Below are 5,219 nucleotides of genomic sequence, written 5' to 3'. Positions count from 1 at the left end.
TTATGTGCTCCTATTTGTGGGGGCTACGTACGCACGAGGTGACGAGAGTCCGTGCGTAGCTACTATTATGCTATTGTCCGGGTAGTTAGGACCCAAAAGCATGTTATACTTGGATTACTGTGAACCCATTGATAGTTTGAAGTGTTTCAATCACCTTGAATTGGTAAAGGAATTTAAAAAGAGATTTAATATTAAATTTTCCCTGAAATGTTAAAAAGAGAAATTTGTCCCCGATAAGCTCTTAATTTCCTACTTGAGCATGTATTTTATGTGTGCCTGCTTCGCATGGATGATTCGCGAGCAGGATATGTGTTTATTTATGGAAGGGGTCGAACGCCTGGGTGAGAATAGATGCATCTATGGTTCGTGCTGCTCGACCCTTGGCAGTGCACAAATTTACATTTCTGTTGGAGCGGGCCGTCGACCTCGGCATGATTTGCGCATGTCTGTGCTGTTGTCTTGAACTTCATTAAGTTATTATTGCCCTTTTGCGGCTTAAAATAATTGGATTATATTTAGAGAGAAATTCTGGAAATTTACCTATGAAGGTATTACGTGTTTACTTGTTTCCTCTAGCTGGATTAGAATCATGTTTATAAAATAAATCCATTGTTTAGTATGGACATATTAAGGATGAATCATTATTGGATCGTTAGAGAGCGTCAAAGTTGACCATCTCGTCTCTACCCCTTCGGGATTAGGCGGGATACTCACTGAGTACACGTTGGTTACGTACTCATGCTACACTTCTGTGCATTTTTGTTGCACAGGTATGTATACCTCTAGCAGCCTACTGGGTGTGGCAGCATGGATGACTCTGGGACTAGGTGAGCTGCATTGTTCGAGACGACCCGTAGCCAGTGTAGTTCCTTTCAGTATTTTATTATTTTTTCCCTGTCCACTGTATTTCGGACAGATATTGTATTTTACTTTCCTTATCGATAGTTGCTCATGTACTTGTGACACCGGGTTTCTGGGATGGGTTTCAACGGATTTGTACTAATTGTTATTATTTAAATTTGAATTCGAGTAGTGAACTTTTATTTATGAAAATGGAAGGAAAAACCTTAGATTTTCAAAAGTATTAAAAGAGGAATTAATTGATAATTAAGTTGGCTGGCCTGACAGAGGTGTTCGACGCCACCACGACCCTTAGTGGATTTTGGGTCGTGACATAATCATTAGATATTAACTACATGAAAAACATTAACCATTTCTTCTATTTCTCTTTTTTGATACCATTCTTGCCGGTGTCATTGGATCCTAAAAATAGTCAGGAAGCAAAATAATAACTCATATTTATGGCAAAACAATCAAANCTTGAGGCTAGGCACAGGTTGCCATAATGCTTATGAGCGATTATTCCGCAGTGTTGTTGTGATGGTAGGGTGTTTGCCCGCGTGTCGGGGCAGTGAATGAATTGAAGGGAGGTTTACTCAGTGTGTAATCAAAGGGGTTCAGTATTTTGTTCCCGGCAGGGGAAAGTCAATCGAACTAAGAATGGTCAGATGTGGACTAGTGGAAGTAATGAAACGTGGTAATTTCCAGTGTGGCGGAGTTCTCCTCTATATGGGGGTGCTGTTGTCCTAACTGGACGTATTAAGTTTATCGGTGTTATAATCTTCTATGATTTGCCCTTGGGGCAAGATATTGTGAAATAGTATCGGAGATGCAACTATCAGATATCGCAGGGTGCGGTGGTTTTGGATTGAATCAGTATTTCAAATGTGGCGGCTCAAGGAAGATGACCTTCGGAAAAGTTTGGGGTTAGTAGCAAATTGTGGATTTAAGTTCTATGAAGATAAATTTTATCAAGGCAACAATTGAGCAGCAAAAGATGAGGAGGACACGTGGGAAGTGTCAGGAGGAGTTTTAAAATTCTAAAAGGCCAAGTTTAGGAGGCGCAGGTCGACCAATTAATCAAAGAAGTGAGTTTGCCCAAAGTGGGAGAGCAGCGAAGGCGTGTAGGAGCTTGGTAATGAGAAAACTATGTACCTTAAGGGGGTCTGGGGCGACTTGAGAGCATTGGTGTTTGACTATTGGGGTCTACGGATCTAATGTTAAGTAGGGGTTCTTGTGCGGCCGGAGATTTAATATAACGGAAAGGAGCCCTTAAACGAAGAAGGATGCAACATAAGTTTGAATTGGAAGGGTGTTGTCGCACCCTTAAATGATGTCTATAAGGGGTAGATGGGCTAGTACAGCTGGAGAGTGAGCTCGGACTCAGGAAGGGTCATTGATGTCATAGTGATTGTACCCTATGCAGCAGTATTGGAAGATGCCGGGGAGAGTTTTCTATAGGTGGGTTACCCAAGAGAGAGGTTAGCAGTCGCGTGGTTGGCAAGGTCTCTGCGAAGGATTGTTATCGGTTATGTGGTAAAGAGACCGATCGTGCGAATGTAAGGGGTGAATCAGAGTATAAAAGAATGGGGTGTTGCTGAGAGAATTCGAGAATTTAAGCGATTGATCGCACAAGGTCATGTCGGTAAAGGCTAGGGAATCTTGGTGAATTCCAGAATTTGAAATAATGGCTTCAAGCTAAGTGGGAGAGTCCCACCGCTTATGATGGGGTTGCGGAGTAACTACTCGCGAGAATTTGCGGCTATTAGCGTATAGGTGGACTATTTCAGCTATGGGGAAAGACCATTTGTGGCAATTTGAGCAAAGGAAGTATTAAAGGTGGGCTATCGTTGGCCCTATTGGCTCATGATCGAACTTGGGAAAGGATTCAGGATTTATGCCTTGTATAGAGGCAGGTTTCAGAGGAAGTGGTTTCGCCGGGCGCTTCGTCGAGAGGGTATTCGTGTGTTATAAGATTTATGGAGTGGATTATGTTCGGGACCCAGTCGGAGCGGGTGGCTCTCAATAAAGGTCCTAGTGAATTCAGAAGTTAAGATATGATGCCTACGATTTTGAGCCGATAGGTACGGCTAAGAATCAAGCTTGGAAAGCAGCTTATGAGAAGAGGCACGGAATGTTCCGGGATGTTTGGCTTGTGGTGTAGCATTTGGGTGTTACGAAATAGTTCGTAGGAATTGAGACAGCCTAGTCTCGTGATTCAAGGACACTCGGGGTGAGTGTAGATGGAGCATGTTATGTGTCGAATGGAGTTAGTCTTGTTCTTTTAGGCAAGCAAGGAGGAATTGGAAGAAGGTAAATTGATTAGCCATAGTTGAATTGGTATATTGGGGCAAGTGATCAGTTCGGTCCGCGAGATCAAGTTATGTATATGATTTGTGGAGGTACGTGTGAGGCCTGTCGGCCGCCGTGATTGATGTTATTCAGAAGCATTCTTCTGTTATGGCTTGTTAAGTGGAAGCGTATTCCAGAAGGGATATGGTGGCTTGGACCACTACTTGCAGAATTGCACATTTTACGGTTATGGAAAATTACCTGTGTATTGCTATGATTCTCCTGAAGTGAGTTAAGTAAAAAGTTCGTATATGCTGAAGTGTTAAATATTAATGATTTCGGAGTTTTGATGAAAAATCGTGTTCTATTGTATGTTGGCACGTTGGGTGCAGTGAGTAGCATGGAAATACGAAGTGAGGATCAAGGTTGCAGTTCAGTGTTGACAAGGATGTCACGGGCTTGGATGAGCAAGGAAAAGGGTTAAATGATTAGAGTAAATTGGAATTGTCCTCAGTGTCACCTGAGATCGATGTGTTGTGGAAGAGGCTTTGCATCCCGGTTAAGGATTCATGATAGCTTTTCAGCGTTAATGCGTCCGATGGTTTAGATGTGCGAACCCGTTATTCATTTCGGAAGATTATGGGAGCGTGTCCCACGGGAAGATTGTATAAGTGTGGCATGTAGTCACTTGATTTGGCTAAAGATTTAAACCAAGTATGAGGGTTGTGGTAATATCATTAATTTGAGCATTTATGCCTAGAGGGCACTTTGTATATTGGGTTATGAGCTGAGGAGGTTGCTCCGGTTATGATGGTTAGCCTTACGTGATATGAGGCAAAAAGGGAGTTACTACGGACCTTTGAAAGGTCATTGGCCAAGTTGGTGCAATCAGAAATCGGCTTGAGATTGATGGATTGATTTATTTGTGAACAGCGCTTTATATCAGGCCAGTTGTGTTCATTTCAGCAAGCGTTCCCTATGGAGGGACAGACGAGGTGTTATTTTGTCATCAGCTATTCCAGGTAATGATGTATTGCGCCGTATGAGTTGTGAGACGGCTTAGTAAATTCTTATGTGTTAAGGTTCTGCGTGGCAATGATGTTATGTGAGCGGAATGGCTCTTGAGATTCAGATCTTGTGTCGCACCTTAGTTGTGCTTGAGTTTTGTGGCCTATAGCGCTATGTGTTTTCTCAGGGATGGTATTATGCACTTAGCATGCTTACGATCGAAATTCGATACTTTTATTGTAATGAGCAGATTTAGCTCGAAGTGCAATCTCCTTATGTGAGATCTATGTGTAGATCGGGTGGCACGCCGCCATGGGTATGTTATTTGGATCGGGTTGCGCGCCGCAACAGTGTGATGTCGAGTCTAGTTTCCGTATGCTATTCCTTTATGTGTTTTGCTTCCTATCTTCTTAGGAAAGTCCGTATTAGTGCGGGGTCTAGATAATTCCTTCCAGAGTTTGATTTCTTGTTTGTGTTGTGTTCGGATTGGTGGCCTATTGGCGCATGTTAGCATCATATGAGATTTTAACAATTTCTGGGGTGGCTTATTGCCTGAGCAGTTGTATCGGATGAGACGAGATCCCTTGATCTGGGATTCTGTGCAATCCAGCTATGTGAGGTATGTTATGGAGATAAGACCATTATAGGGTACAGAATGAGGTGAAGGCCTTATCAGGAGTATAGACCTAATGATTTGTTGACTCGGCAATTGATTATGAATGTTGGTACATCTCTTCATCATGGCAATATGGTAAAGGTTAGAGTAAGACCTGTATACGTCATGGGGTGCAATGGGAGCACCAGATTAGTAGGATTTTGACTAGGTGGATCAGAAAAAGGTTATTGTGGCCCTACGAGTGGGTAATGCAAAGTGTGAATTCAACAAAGTTATGCAATCGTATTTGAGTACAGCGTGTAGTGATTGATATGGTGATCGTATGTTGGAAACAGGCCTGGCTTAGGATTCCGGATGTTGGAATCGGGCTCTAAGGCTTATTTGCTTGAATAAAAGCGAATATCTTCAGAATGTATCGAGCTTATGTGCTCAGCTAAGTTGTGGTAGCACGGGAAGGTGCATG

Source organism: Nicotiana attenuata, unplaced genomic scaffold (assembly GCF_001879085.1).
Source record: "Nicotiana attenuata strain UT unplaced genomic scaffold, NIATTr2, whole genome shotgun sequence".
NCBI classification, from domain to species: domain Eukaryota; kingdom Viridiplantae; phylum Streptophyta; class Magnoliopsida; order Solanales; family Solanaceae; genus Nicotiana; species Nicotiana attenuata.
This window is presented reverse-complemented; position numbering follows the sequence as displayed.